The sequence below is a fragment of the Sus scrofa genome, chromosome 5 (assembly GCF_000003025.6).
Source record: "Sus scrofa isolate TJ Tabasco breed Duroc chromosome 5, Sscrofa11.1, whole genome shotgun sequence".
Classification (NCBI taxonomy): Eukaryota; Metazoa; Chordata; class Mammalia; order Artiodactyla; family Suidae; genus Sus; species Sus scrofa.
The window spans coordinates 33453658-33468766 of record NC_010447.5 but is presented as its reverse complement, the minus strand read 5'-3'; the positions used below and the strand labels follow the sequence as shown (position 1 = coordinate 33468766).

General features: G+C 43.9%; 1 long non-coding RNA gene across 3 annotated transcripts in view; it reads left to right on the top strand.

Annotated features, from left to right (window-relative positions):
* Positions 1 to 9857, top strand: part of LOC106510333 — a 29897-nt gene extending 20040 nt beyond the window's left edge. For 2 of the 3 annotated variants that reach the window (XR_002344016.1, XR_002344014.1), the window contains 4 exons: positions 4835 to 4990; positions 5280 to 5318; positions 6465 to 6520; positions 6898 to 9022. This is a non-coding gene — a long non-coding RNA (uncharacterized LOC106510333). Of the gene's footprint in view, positions 1 to 4834; positions 4991 to 5279; positions 5319 to 6464; positions 6521 to 6897; positions 9023 to 9816 lie in introns of those variants that run through there. The other variant, XR_002344015.1, reaches the window with a different exon arrangement.

Sequence of the window (15109 nt, the reverse complement as noted above, 5' to 3'; positions counted from 1 at the left end):
AAGGATGTGTCAGCCTAAAGAAAGAGGTAAACGGAGGAGTGCCATCGTGGCTCTCTGCAGTGATAAGGAATCTGACTAGCATCTAGGAGGACGCAGGTTCATTCCCTGGCCTCTCTCAGTGGGTTAAGGATCCCACATTGCTGTGGCTGTGGTGTAGGCCAGTGGCTACAGCTCCAATTTGACCCCTAGCATGGGAACTTCTTTATGCTGCAGGTGTGGCCCTAAAAAATAAATAAATAAATAAATAGATAAATAAGTAAAAAGAGGCAAACTGAAATCAAGTTCAAATTACAGAAACTGTGTTTTTTTTTTTTTTGAGAATAGCAGAAAGACAGCAATGGGAAATGCATGTGGTAGAAAGCTACAGGCGAGTTTGTCGAGGGCTTGGAGTGGGCTGTATTTACCAGCAAGGAAGACAGAGTGGGGAGGTCCAGCCAGAGTCAAGGCAGTAAGGCGACTGGCTTGGAGATGGGGAGAGATTCTTGGTGGGTGCTCATTGATTGGGAGGTAAGTCTTGTCTTCCGTAAATCAGATTTGCAGTCCTTAAGTTCAGTTCTTCTGGGGGGTGAACGCATCAGATTCTCTATTTCCTATCCTTCAGTTCCATTTTAGATTGAACCCCTTTCACAGATATAAGCACATTAGGACTTTGAGACTGGTGGTGAGTATAATTCTATTTCAGTGGTTATAGCAAAACCGTCAACTGCCTGCACTAGCAATATTCTTTGACTTCAAGAGCAAATGAAGTGGTAAATGCAAGAAAAAAATGATATAGTAGAAGCTGAAGTTATGGAGTCACTGCTGTGCTAACTGGGCCAGATCTCAGCAGTGTGCTTATCAGAAATTTAGCAACTGGAATAAGTATCTATAATTATACGGTCTCTTATCTGTAGTAAGAGAGTTAAATTGGAAAATTATCTCCTGATCCCTCCTACTTATTCAAATAGTGAAATCTTTTCTTATTCCACCCTTTCCCTTCCATCCCATCAAGACTCCTTTTTTTTTTGTTTGTTTTTGCTATTTCTTTGGGCTGCTCCCTTGGCATATGGAGGTTCCCAGGCTAGGGGTCGAATCGGAGCTGTAGCCACCGGCCTACACCAGAGCCACAGCAACGTGAGATCCGAGCTGCGTCTGCAACCTACACCACAGCTCACAGCAATGCCGCATCGTCAACCCACCGAGCAAGGGCAGGGACCGAACCCGCAACCTCATGGTTCCTAGTTGGATTCGTTAATCACTGTGCCACACGGGAACTCCATAGACTCCCTTCTTATATTCAATTACATTATTATATTTATCTGTACCTGCCAAATTTCCATAATGAGCATTTATTCTTCCCATACTAAGGAAAAAAACAAGGAAGCAGATTTATTTACGCATCGCTCAAAGAGTGGTTTATTTTAGATAATACTAATCCTAAGGAAGAGAGCTGACAAAATACCTTTGGGAACTACTAGACACTATCTCCTTCGGGAAGAGTCCAAAAACCCATGGTACCCAAAAACCAAACAAAAAAAAAAAAGGAATTCCCTGGTGACTCAGCAGGTTAAGATTGGTCATTGGTCACTGCTATGGCTCAGGTTAGATCCCTGGCCCAGGATCTTCTTCATGCCATAGGCACAGCCAAAACCAAAAATACATAATATGCTGAACACTTGTGAGATCCTGCAGCAAAGAAATCTGTTTAACTTTGTTTAATCCAGAACTTTTCCATAAATCATGACTTTTCATGCAAAATCTGTAAATTTTTTTTGTGAAGCTAGTGACCACAGAATATTTTTCTGAGCAAAATAAGTGATAGGGAGCAACTTTCCTTGGCTGAGCATGAGGGTGACATGGCTTTCTCCTCCGGGATCCATGGATCACTAGAGGGTCCACTGGTGGGCTTCAGGGAAGTACCAGAAACCCCGGAAATTATATGCACAATATTGAGTGTACATATTTGTGCTTCCTTCCTGGAAAGAGCATCCACATTCTCAGGCATCCACATCCTGAAAAGATAAAGGGACCACAGATACAAAGTAAAATCAACTTCTCAAGAGCCATCACTTTTGCATAAGCGACACTTTGCCATCAAAAAAAAGCAGAAAGATCAAGAAATCTGGAGTTCCCGTTGTGGCTCAATGGTTTAACAAACCCAACTAGTATCCATGAGGATTTGGGTTCGATCCCTGGCCTCAATCAGTGGGTTAAGGATCCGGCATTTCCGTGAGCTGTGGTGTAGGTTGCAGATGCACCTCGGATCCAGGCTGTGGCCTGGGCGGGCAGCTACGGCTCCAATTCATGTTGGAACCTCCATATGCTGTGGGTGTGGCCCTAAAAAAAGACCAAAAAAAAAAAAAAAAAATCTATTGACATATTTGGCAAAAAAAAAAAAAAAGAAAAATGGTATGCCCAGTTAATTTTAGTAATTTCAGATAAACAGTGGACAATATTTTTAGTACAAGGATATAGTATCTGGGATATCCTGATGCTAAAATTATTTGTTGTTTATCTGAAGTTAAAATTAAACTGGGGCATCCTGTATTTTATTCATAGGCTTAGTTAACTAAACTTTAACAATACTGGGGCTGTGGAAAACACTATGAGAAATGCTTTTCGACTCAAAGTGTGGCCCATGGCCCATCAACATCACCTGGAAGTTTGCTAGAAACACGACTCTCAGGCTCCACCCGCAGACCTGCTGAGTCGGAGTCTGCCATGAATCAGTATCACCAAGTGGCGTTCCCTGGTGGCCTAGCAGTTATGGATCCAGCGTTGTCGCTGCTGTGGCATGGGTTCGATCCCTGGGCTCGGAACTTCTGCCTGTGCCAGACTTGGCAAAAAAAAAAAAAAAATCCCCAGGCGAAGTATTCACATGTTGAAGTTTGAAAAGCCCTGATGTAAAGAATTCCTGACTTGCATATTGGAATCATCTGGAAGATTTAAAAATACACATGTGTGGGGAGTTCTCATCATGGCTCAGCAGAAAAGAGTCTGACTAGTATCCATGAGGACACAGGTTTGATCCCTGGCCTCGCTCAGTGGGTTAAGGATCTGGGAACCTCCATATGCCACAGGTGTAGCCCTAAAAACACACACACACACAAATAAAAATACACATGTCTGGGCTCACTCCCAGTGCATCGGATTTAGCTGATCTGAGGTAAAATCCAGAAATTAAAGTTTTTTGTTTTTTGTTTTTTTTTCTTTTTAGGGCCATACCTGTGGCATATGGAAGTCCCCAGGGTAGGGGTTGATTTGGAGCTGCAGCTTTGGGTCTATACCACAGCCACAGCAATGCCAGGTCTGAGCCACATCTGAGACCTACATCACAACTTGATGCAATGCCGGATCCTTAACCCACTGAGCAAGGCCAGGGATCAAACCTGCATCTTCATAGATACTAGTCGGGTTCTTAACCCACTGAGCCGCAACAGGAACTCCACTTTTTTTTTTTCTTTTTATTGAAGTACATTTGATCTACAACACTGTATTACTCTCTGGTATACAGCAAAGTGATTCAGTTATACATTTCTTTTTATATTCTTTTCCATTATGGTTTATCACAGGATATTGAATATAGTTTCCTGTGCTATACAGTGGGACTTTTTAAAAATTTATTTTACATATAGTAGTTTGTATTGGCTAATCCCAAACTCCTAATTTATCCCTTCCCCACCCTCTTTCATCTTTGGTAACCATAAGTCTTTTTTTTCCCCTATGAACATTAATTTTTTTTGTCTTTTTTTTTTTCCCTAGGGCTGCACCCACGGCATATGGAGGTTCCCAGGCTAGGGGCTGAATCGGAGCTGCAGCCGCCAGCCTACGCCAGAGCCACAGCAACGCAGGATCGGAGCCAAGTCTGCGACCTACACCACAGCTCACGGCAACACCAGATCCTTAACCCACTGAGCAAGGCCAGGGATCGAACCCACAACCCCATGGTTCCTAGTCGGATTCATTAACCACTGAGCCAGGACTGGAACTCTTGGACATTAATATTTTTTAACATCCCCTCACCTCAACCCCCAATGATTCTAATGTGAAGCTGTGATAATGTGATTTCGAAGAAATATCTGTTTGGTCATGTAGATAACCAAAATATGTATATATATTTGGTCTTCATACACAGTTCCTGACTCACAGCTCCCCAAACTGGAATTCCCTGAGTGATAAGAGCAATGGGAGCATCTTTCAGTATAATATTTGGCCTCTTGTCCTCCGTTCCTGAAGGTGCTTCAGAGCCATAAAGAGGGCTTGGGGGTTGTTTGTAACCAGCCCCTTTCCACCACTGTTGGGTTTCTGTTAATGAGGTGACTTTTGGAAGCCACCTTAGGATGGAGGCTGGTTGCCAAGAGAACCACGTGATTGGAGCGTTGGAAATCTCAGTCCCTTCCCGAACCTCCCCGACCAGGGGCTGCAAGTTGACTCGATCTCCCATCAGTCATGCCTATGTATGGGGAGCCTCCATTGAAACCCAGGAGCAGAAGGTTTGCAGAGTTTCTGGGTTGGTGGAAGCGTGGTGAGGTGGGGAGGGGGCTGAGTTCAGAGAGCGTGAGCGCCGTGCTCCTTCCCACGTACGTGCCCCGCGCGTCTCTTCCATCTGGCTGTTCCTGAGTTTTTTCCTTTTATCATAAACTGGTAATATGGTAAGTAAAATGTTTCTCTGAGTTCTGGGAGCTGCTCTAGCCAATTAGTTGAACCTGAGAAGGAGGTCATGGGAGTTTACAGCTAGTCAGTCAGAAATGAAGGTAACAACCTGGACTGTTGACTGGCATCAGGCACTGGGGACGGAGGGGCGCAGTTTTGTAAGACTGAGCCCTTAACCTCTGGGATCTGATGCCATCTCCAGGTAGAGTGTCAGAGTGGAGTTGACTGGACACTCCAGCTGGTTTGAAGAATTACCTACTGGCATACGGAGCCTTTCAGCCTCCGCAATGGGCATTGGATGTGGAAAATTTAGTAGTCAAGGGCGGCACCTTTCTATCAAGCTGGGGACCCAACCAAGGTGAGGACTTTATCGGAACCACTGTGGAGAGCTTCCCCCCATTTTTGTGCCCAACCCAGTTCAACTGGACCAGTTTGTTTAGGTGTGGCTGCAATTTCAGAATGTATCACTGCTGTGTCTCTTCTGCCTTTGGGAACCATTAGTGTGGAGGGCACCTTAAAGTGGAGTTTAGGGGCTGCCCTCTGGGCACTGGGATACCGAGGGAAGACGGTCCCTCCCCCACCCCACCCCACCACGGGAACTTGGCGTTCAACTTGGCTTAGGTTTGGTTTTCCTCCTGTTCTCCCAGCACCCACAGAACCACAGGTGGAAGGACACAAAAGACAAGGTAAGGTGGCCTTTGCCCGGAAATGTCACGAACCCTCTTTTTTTTTTTTTTTTTTTTTGTCTTTTTTGCCTTTTCTTGGGCCACTCCTGCAGCATATGGAGGCATATGGGGGGGGTCTAATCGGAGCTGTAGCCGCCGGCCTGCGCCAGAGCCATAGCAAGGCGGGATCCGAGCCGCATCTGCAACCTACACTGCAGCTCATGGCAACACCAGATCCTTAACCCACTGAGCAAGGTCAGGGATCGAACCCACAACCTCATGGTTCCTAGTCGGATTCGTCAACCACCGAGCCACAACAGGAACTCCGAGAATGTTCTCATTTCTAAGAAGAACTGCTGCGGTGCCTGAGGATAAAGGTGTTCACCGTTTCCTGCCAGATGAAGTCATTTCTTTTAACTCTTGGGATGTGAAAGGGCATCCCACAGGTCCACTTAGAATATTAAATGAATTATGAAAATGGATTTAGCAGAAGTGGGGAATGATTTAAATAATCCTGGGTTATATTATCCAGTGCAGGCGGTGATTTGTTCGCCTGCAGATAATGTAAAACACAGCTGCAGAGAAGACATGAAGCGATTGTGTTGGATCCCTGGGCTGACAAATGGGCTAAGCGGTAACAGTTCAAGAAATCTCTGCCTTCTCTCCAGCCGCACATGGTAATTGAGTGCAAAGCTTGATAAGAGGCTGGCAGAATTTTAGTCAAAGGAAAGAAATCTCTAAATCTTTGTGCATTTCATCTCAGGTTGAGCCTGCAAGATGTCTTGGTCCCTTAGATGGTTTTTTTTGCAACTTCTTTTGGAAGAAATTGAATATATATATATATATATATATATATACATATATATATATATATATATAAAACAACACCCACTTTTCTCAGCCGTGATTTTATTTTCCTACTGGTTAAAAGAAAATAAAGATTTTTTTTTTTTTTTCCCTTGAGGAAGGATGAGAAATGGGGCATAAATGCAGTAAGCGTTGAGAAGGTATCTTTGATAGAAACAAATAGGCCTATTTCTGGGCTTATGACCACTTTGGTGGCCTAGAGGCTTAATGGCTAGTTCATTGGGGTTGATGACATTGACACAAGGCAGCCGGGGGCATCGCGTTCAAAGGAGGCAAGTTGGAGTTTTTATTCTTTTTCAGAAGTTCCGCAGAGGATCTCCCCTCTCAAGGCTGAAATGTTGGAGAATTTTATTCAGGTAAAATGCACTGTGGTTCACTATCTTTATTCTGTTAAGCCCTCCAATTTTATTGTGCTTGGGGATCATCTGTGGATCTTATTAAAATGCGGTTTCTGATTGAGTAAACCTGGTGTGTGACCTGAGCTTGTGCATATTTAACAACCTCCCAGCCGATGCTCATGCTGGAGCCTGCAGACACTCCCCTTTTCTTTGAGCCACGAGAATTAGGGTTTTCCAGAGACAGAACTAATAAGATTGAGATATATACACATATACAGCCATACCTTGTCTTATTACATTTTGTTTTCTTGCATTTCACAGATACTGCCTTTTTATGTTTTATTTAACAAACAGAAGGTTTGTAACAACACTGTTGGAACCATTTTTCCCTACAGGATTTGCTCACCTGGGGTCTCTCTGTCACATTTTGTTAATTCCCGCAGTAGCTGAAAACCCTCCACCAGCATAAAGATTATAACTCACTGAAGGGTAAGATAATGGTTAGCATTTTTTAGCCATGAGGTATTTTTAAATGAAGGTATGTACATTTTCTTAGATAAAATGCTATTGCACACTTAATAGACTACACTAGTGTGTAAACATAAATTTGGGGGGAACCAAAAAACTCGTGTGACTTGCTTTCTTGCGAAAAGCAATTTATTGCCGTGGTCTGGAACAGAAACCACAGTATCCCTGAGGTATGCCTGTATACGTGCGTGTGTCAAGAGAATGATATTTATTTTAAGGAATTGGCTCCTGGCGATTTGGGGGGTTGGCGAGTCCAAAGTATGTAGGACAGACTCAGGCAGGAATTAGTGTTACAGTCTTGAGCTAGAATTTCTTCTCCAGGAAGCTCCGTTTTTGCTCTTAAGGCCTTTCAACTGGTTGCATGAGGCCCGCCCACCCCACGTTCTTGGAGGTAATCTGCTTAAGGACAACTGATTATAGATGTTAATCACATCTACAAAATACCTTCACAGCCACACCTCGAGTATTAAATAACTAGAGCCCTGCCAAGTTGGCCCATAAAATTACCTTGTACCTTGGAACTCTTTAAAGAACAGCTTCCACTTAGGCCTAATGAGCAAAATAGAACAAAGCAGAAATGCTCTGGCTAATTTAGAATTGGGGGTCCTGCAGCCGGCCTCTCATTCCTCAGGCTCCTGGCCAGTCTCAGCTCTGCCTCCTCCCCCAAGGGAGCTCTAAGAAACATAGTTTCAAACACCTGGCCTTATATTTCTAAGGAACATAGTTTCAAAAACCTGTAAAATAAAGATAGTAATACTTGACTGGGGATTACATTAGATCACCTGAGTAAAAGCTTTTAGTGCAATGTCTGGCATATTCATAGGAATTTTATACATATTAGCAGCTTCTACTATTCTCAATCAGAACAGTTGAAAAATAACTTTTCTTGCAAAGAAGGGAATGCTTGAAATATTTTGGTTTAGGCCTTGGTGTGTCACAGTGAATTCCTATGGAGTCCTTCAGCCTCTCTACTCTTGCTGCTTCCCTGGTGCCCAGGTGAAACAGCTTCTTATCCCTGGCACCAGCTGAGCTTCTGCATGGACGATGTCTTTGTGGTCCCAGCACTGGGACAAGCTGTCAGATCTGAGGGGGTCTTTGTTCTCCTTACTGCCTCTTGACCAAGGGCATAACTGGGGTTTATCTCACCTGGCAGCTGGAGAGAGTAAACACCAGATCTTCCTTAACTTCAACTGCAAAGAAATAGCATGATGTCAACTTTGCAATTTTCTGTTATGTGAAAACAAACAACAGTGCTCTCGATTCTTAGAAATTAGAATTTGAAAAGCAAAAGAAGTTGCTTTCTATAAGGCTCACTTTGCCTACAAATAATTTAATAGAGGAGGGGACACAAATGTGTTTAAGGGAACAAAAGTCTGATGTTTATAAGGGGCCTTGAGCACCTAGGAGTTTAAAAAGCAGTGTGGAACAACAGAGAATTTTCTTTCTCAAACTATGGGCTAATTACATTACGAGATTGTATTTCAACAGCATGGGTTTTAGAAAATCACCCCGGACTTTGGAAAAAAAGTCTGCTCATTTCAGTAACACATGAAGATAATATACCTCCTTTAATTTCTCTGACAATTGGTATTTATGCGGCGTGGGATAGAAGCGCCTCTAGCTCATTGCACTACAGCTGTATTGACTCTTATGATAAGAAAAGCAGTGGAAAAAAAAGTCTGCTCTTTTAGTAAAGTGGCAAATATAACTTGAAAACAAATGTAACTTGAAAGTTCCTTTGAGTGTGACTTTGCTAGTTTCCTGATGACAGCCTTAGTTTACATCAAGTGGCTTAAGACAATTTCCATTCAATATAACGGACATTTCTTATCTATATTTAATGTTAATTATTGCTATAGTTAAGGCCGAAAAAAGGCAGCGTAGGAGTTCCCCTTGTGGCTCAGAGGGTTAAGAACCCAACTAGCATCCATGAGGCCTCGCTCAGTGGGTTAAAGATCTGGCATTGCTATGAGCTACGGTGTAGGTCACAGATGTGGCTCAGATCTCAAGTTGCTGTGGCTGTGGCGTTGACCCCTAGCCTGGGAACTTCCATATGCACTCGTAAAAAGGAAAGATGTGGCCGTAAAAAGAAAAGAAAAAAAAAAAAAAGGCAGCGCGGAGGCAGGGTAGAGTGAGTAGTTATGAATGGTTATTCTGACACTTTGGTTTCAGACAGGCTTGGGTTCAAGCTCAAGTTCCAGTTACTTACTCTGTGATCTTGGGCAAGTTCTTAAACCTCTCTGAGTTTAATTTTCCTTGTCGATAAAATGTAGTAATACTTCATAGGGTTGTTTTGAGGATTAAAGAAAATAAAGTTTGTCAGCCTTCGATAAATCTAAGATACAACTGTTTGGGTCAGGAAAAGAGAAAGATGACCCGGCCAGGCCCTTTGGGGGATCATCAGGCTTTGGTGTCTGTAGGAAACTACAAAAAAGTTGTAAGAGATTAAGTGAATCACATGGCATCCTGTTAGAATCTTTGAGGGGCCTATTAGGATGAATTCTCCCACAGCTGTGTTACTGCGGGCCCAATATCTTCTCTAAGCTGTGGTTATCTGTAAGAGTCATAGCACCTACCTCCTTGGGATTTTTCCTTAATGAACTTTTTATTTTAAAGTAATTTTAGATTTTCAGGAAAGCTGCAGAGATAGTACAGAGTTTTCCCTTAGACCTCTGGCCCAGTTATCTCCATCATTTATATCATATATTATCATCTCACATGGTACATCTGCCAAAACTGACACAGATATTGATAGATTTTTTATTTTATTTTATTTTGCTTTTTAGGGCTACAACAGCAGCATCTGTAAGTTCCCAGGCTAGGGGTCGAATCGGAGCTACAGCTGCCAGCCTACACTACATCTCATGGCAACGTGGGCTCCCTGACCCACTGACCAAGTCCAGGGATCGAACCTGCGTCCTCATGGATACCAGTTGGATTCGTTTCCGCTGCGCCATGAACAGGAACTCCCTGATAGATGATTAATGAAACTCCAGACTTCATTTTGACTCCCCCAGTTTTTGCATTGCTGGCCTCGTCATGTTCCAGGATCCAACCCAGGAAGCCATGTTTGTATTTTGTTGTCCGCAGTCTCCTCGGGTCTGTGACAGTTTCTCCAGCTGTCCTGATTTCTGTGACCTTGAGAGCCTGAGGAAGAGGGTTTCCTGCAGAATGTCCCCCAGTCTAGGTCGTCTGCTGTTTCTCTCAGGATCACCTCAGAGGGACTTTATGGGCATTTAACAAGAGAATCTGTAACGCTCTCAGGACTTTATTTGGCAGGTATTTCATTATTGATGTACATTTTAAATGCAAAATTGAGTCGTCGTTGGTGTGGAAAGTAACAATGTCTTTTCTATCAAAGGAAATCGTGGCGACTCCATTTTGCTCCGGTTTCGGCTGAAACGTCCCCTGCAACCCCCTCCTCTTTCCCTCCTTTCCCAGCAACAATTTGTTTCAATGAGCCAACCGGGAAGCATGTGCGCCCTGACCTGACCCGTGGGAAGGGGACAGGTATATCACCTGCGTTAGGGATAAATAGGGGAGGGTCCTGTGTTCGAAGCACGTGCTTTTTGGAGTACCCGAGCCCTTCTGCAGATGTACAGAGCCTTGTCGAGATTTCTCCTTGTCCACATGTCTCACTTTCCAACACTGACGACCCGAACCAGAGTTATCTTAATTTCCAACATTGGGAGCAGAGACTCTTCTGGCTACAACCTGAGTCCAGGTTCTGCGGCTGCTGCTGCTTTCTGGCTGTGTAACCCTGGACACATTTTTAAACTCTGTGTTCCTGACTTACAAGTAAGGCTAGTAATAGCACTTTTCTCATAGGCTCATTGTGAGTATTGAATTGATGTACATGTGAGTTTATAGATGTGCAATGCTCCTTACATTCTGGTCACTTAAGAGCTCCCTTTCCTTTTTGCTCTTAGTATTATTCCCAGTAATAGTGTGAGGCCATTTCTCTTGTTCATCTTCGGGATGATTCTGAATCTTCATGTAGCCATTTATTTCCAGGGGCTAAGCCTGTGTGAGACACCACGTGTCCTAAGGGTGCCCCATCCCAAGTGTCATTGTGAGCGAGCACAGGTCCTTGGGCAGGTTTCAGAATCCCAGGAAACAGCCTTCAGAAGCTTCCCTGCAAAATTCTCTGCTTCCCCGTCAGCCCCATGGGAGGGTAGGACCAGGTGAAAAGGTGGAGACCTCGCCTTGCAGGAGGGTCCCGATTCAGGCAAACAGCGGAAGGACGGGTGCTGGGTGGATGGGGGGCAGTGGTGAAGAGCAGAGTGCCTGGGCTCCGTGGGGTTACCTCACATCGTCTGTATCATTAAGGTCAGATTTCATGGAGGGATCCCTTGTTCCACACACACAGAGGATGACTCAGTCACACCGCAGGGTGGTGTAACTAATCTTGGAACAAACTTCTAAAATTATGCAGTTAAAGACTTCACTAGAATGAAGTGTCAGAGGGCATGATTTAACAAAGTGGATCAAAAGGGATATTAAAATAAGAAAAGGAAAGAAAAGTAGGGAGCAAGAGGGAAACAATAAGCCTGGGAAGAAAAAGAAAATTGAAACCAATAACTTCCCGCTTCCTGCTGTCTCACTCCTGCGGTGCCTTTTTGTCTAGTCTTATTTGTCTTATTTACATGATAATTCCCCCACCCCACCACCAGGCGAGAAGGGTGTCACTCTGGTTTCAGTGCAGCTCTAAGGAGCAATTTCTTGGATGTTAAAAATAGCAATAACAGTCTCGTCCCAATCATTTAAGAGTCTTCTTTACATCTTAATACGTTACCCATTCGTGAAACATAGTTTTGAAGTGTTATAAATTTGGAGATTTTATTTTTTTAATTTATTTTTATTTTTTTTTTGTCTTTTTTCCATTTCTAGGGCTGCTCCTGCGGCATATGGAGGTTCCCAGGCTAGGTGTTGAATCAGAGCTGTAGCCACCAGCCTACGCCAGAGCCACAGCAATGCGGGATCCAAGCCGCATCTGCCACCTACACCACAGCTCACGGCAACGCCGGATCCTTAACCCACTGAGCAAGGCCAGGGATTGAACCCGCAACCTCATGGTTCCTAGTCGGATCTGTTAACCACTGAACCACAACGGGAACTCCTAAATTTGGAGATTTTAATCTTTCCAGCTATCTCATTAGTGGGTGAGTGGCAGATATTTATTCATTTAACAAATGTGGAGTGTCTACCACAGGCCAGGCACTGTTCTGGGTACTTGAGACACCTCAGGTACAAAGCAGAACAAGATGTATGCTCTTATGTGCCTGCATCTTAGTGGGGGAAGACAGCACTCAGAAGCAAGACAAACAAGTATATTGTGTGCTTAGAAGGTGATAAGCACGATGGAAAAAAGAATAAGGGAATTTGGAGTGGGGGGGTTGGAGGGGGCGAGTTCTCAATTCTCCTCCTTGGCCATTCGGGGGCTGCATCAGTGGAAAAGCTCTCCCCTCTTTCCCTCTTAAGCTCTGCTCTAAGTTTTGTCTGGGTGTCTTTGACCCTTTTCTGTGTCTTTTTTTTTCTTTCTTTTTTGTCCCTTTTTTAGGGCCACACCCAAAACATATGGAGGTTCCCAGGCTAGGGGTCGAATCAGAGCTGCAGCTGCCTGCCCACACCACAGCCACAGCAATGCAGGATCCAAGCCGCATCTGCCACCTACACCACAGCTCACGGCAATACCGGGTCCTTAACCCACTGAGCAAGGCCAAGGATCAAACCCTAGTCCTCAAGGATACTAGTCAGGTTTGTTAACCACTGAACCGTTGCTAAACTCGAACGGGATGACTGGAGCATTTGTGTAAATACTGTCACAAACTTAGTGTATCTAGGCAATATCCTCAGGGTAACCTATTTCTTCAGTATTGACACTCAAGGATTCTTCCATAGTGAATTGTTAAGCTTAGTGAAAGGTCTTAGAGATAAAAGAGAAAGTGGAGTTCCCGTCGTGGCTCAGGGGTTAATGAATCCAACTAAGAACCATGAGGTTGCAGGTTCAATCGCTGGCCTCGCTCAGTGGGTTAAGGATCTGGCGTTGCCGTGAGCTGTAGTGTAGTTCACAGATGCAGCTCAGATCTGGCGTTGCTGTGGCTCAGGCATAGGCTGGTGGCTACAGCTCCTATTAGACCCCTAGCCTGGGAACCTCCATATGCCGCAGGAGAGGCACTAGAAAAGGCAAAAAGACAAAAAAAATAAAGAAGAAGAAAAAAAAAAAAGGAAAGTTTTTTAAAGAGGAAGGTTGAACCCTTGTAATGCACCTCCATGATGTGGAAATCTATCCTTTATCACAAGGACAAGATCAAGGAGCTGGACAAGCAAAATGTCACCTGCTAGTACTTTTTTCACCCCCTAGTACTCACACAAGTGCTACCTTAACCTTGTCTCAATGGTAGAAAGTCTTTTTTGTCAAGGGAGAATTAAGAAGCTCCAACTTTTCAGACCAGGTTGTATAGCAACCTGGCTTAAGGCTTTCACTGATCTTATACCTCATTTTCCAATAATGGATCCCTACCTTGGTTTCCATTTTAGGGCCCCAGTTCTTCCCATACCCTCCCAGAGGCTGGTGTCCTGACAGTCTTGGGGGAGACATTTGGGGCTCAGCCTGCCTGCGTCCATCCTATCTCCATCACTGTTCTGTCCACCTGTCAGGACTTCTTTCTATCCTGGATCTCTCCAGCCAACACTCTGCCATCTTGGACCACCCCTTGCCACCTAAGTCTCCAGATAAAAGACGCCACACTCTGTCTGGACATGCTGTATTGCACCTGTGTTTCCTTTCCTCCTTCTCTGGCTGATTCCACTGTTCACCAAGTTCCCAACCTGACCTCAGAACTGGAGGCAGTTGTAGAAGGTAGAAAGACGTAAGGTTATATGTGTGAGAAGTTCAATTCTGATCCAGAATGTCAGCACACCTTTCTCAGGAGGCTGCAGTGAGGATTAAGTGAGTATATGCTTCTAGATGACTCTGTAGCATGTGTCTTAGCTTAACCTGAAGCATGAGGACTTACCTAGATCTGGAGGATGGATAGATCAGAGGGAACAGCCAAGTAAATCCTGGACACCAGTGTCCCACTGCCCAGAGGCCCCAGGGTGTCCCATGGACCAAGAAAGATGTCTATCACTCTGGACATCAGGGTTATGGATTCAAAGCCTCCTCAGAAGGCTCCCAGCTCAGGTTGCTGCCCCCCCCCCCATTTCATCTCCCTTCCCTCCCAGCCAAACCTTTTTGATTAGACTGTAAGGTGCTAATTAAAATCACTAAGTGAATCATTTCCTTAATTTTCAAGCACCACCATAATGATGCATATTATTAAGTGTGTCAGATTAGCTTGGCTCTAAATTTTAATTTACTGTGACACTGAATTCCATTTATACAAGTTCTCCTTTTCAGTGAGCTGTTCACATAGCGAGGTGATATTTTGCAAAGTTGTGAGCATCGGTTAAATATCATGAGTCCTGTATTCAGCTACTCATCATCATGTCTGTTTACTTACAAATTTAAGTAATTCTTCATGTAATCAAAAGTTCCACAAAACACAGAGTGATACTTCTTTAATCCATATTAACCTATATGCTTGTTAAGTGCCTTTTACCCCAGGAGCATCTTAATTGATTTGCTTTCATCGTGTTTTTTCATATGCTTATATTTTAGAATCTAAGAAAGGGAGGAAGAACGTTCAGCAGGAGAAAGTTGATGGTATTTGGTTATTTTCTACCTAATTTAGCTTACATGTCTAGTAGCCTTCTCACCAGTATAGCTAAAGATTAAGGAAAGACTGATCTGCATTTTTCAACTTGCTTTTTAACCTTTTCTCTCTATGTTTTAACCCCTGGTGTGTATTTGTGTACTATGGGATAAAACTCACTTCTGATTAATTCATACAGGGGTCCAAGACTCTGTCCACAATATACAGCATGGAGGAGTTCCTTTGTGGGACAGCGGATTCAGGATCCAGTGTTGTCACTGCTGTGGCTCCAGTCACTGATGTGGTGTGGGTTTGATTCCTGGCCTGGGAATTTCCACATGGCATGGGCATGCCCAAAAAACAAAAACTCAGATCTAAACAA